Here is a 695-nt window from a genome sequence, read left to right as displayed (position 1 = left end):
GCGTGTTCTTCAGTTTAATGCGGCAATCTTTGTGCCCCCAATAATTGAAAATTTATTATGAATCGTTTATTAACTCATTCAACATTCAATTTTCTTACCCAACGTGTTGAAAACACATGGCCGTCACAGCAGCTCCATCTGTGCGTCAGTAATGGAGAGGCACCACATATTAGAAGTCTCAGTGCTCTAGCATAAGAGTGAATTCAGATAATGTAAAATACCGTGTTCAAAATAGTTACTCCTATCTGCTAAAACAGCCTTTCTTCACCAAATTCGGTCACTTTTACTCACGTTTGAAGCTCATTGCCGTTTTTCCGTTCCGATTTATAGATTTCTCAACTTATCAGCGCATTCTCGAAAAACTCTGATTTATACCAAGAATATTGTTGCTAAAACAAAATAATGCAACATGTTTTTCTATATTACTGTATGATGGCCTTCGGTTGTCTATTTGCGAGATTTTAAGACAAATCGAAGATGGGGTTTTTTTTATTATTCAAATTTCTGTGGAGTACACTTTTGCCATTATGAGAACTTTAAGGCAATATAAAAAATTTGCATTTGCCCTACGGCCGCAATGCTTTATGTACCTAATGAACACACTATATCATTAAAACGGGTCAAGATTGAAAACGCTGCTTGCATTACTTTCGGAGGAAAAATAATGGCGAATACGTAACTCATTTTAAACTGTC

The sequence above is a fragment of the Rhipicephalus microplus genome, chromosome 8 (assembly GCF_043290135.1).
Source record: "Rhipicephalus microplus isolate Deutch F79 chromosome 8, USDA_Rmic, whole genome shotgun sequence".
NCBI classification, from domain to species: Eukaryota; Metazoa; Arthropoda; class Arachnida; order Ixodida; family Ixodidae; genus Rhipicephalus; species Rhipicephalus microplus.
The sequence above is the reverse complement of the archived record's forward strand: the minus strand, read 5'-3'. Positions refer to the sequence as shown.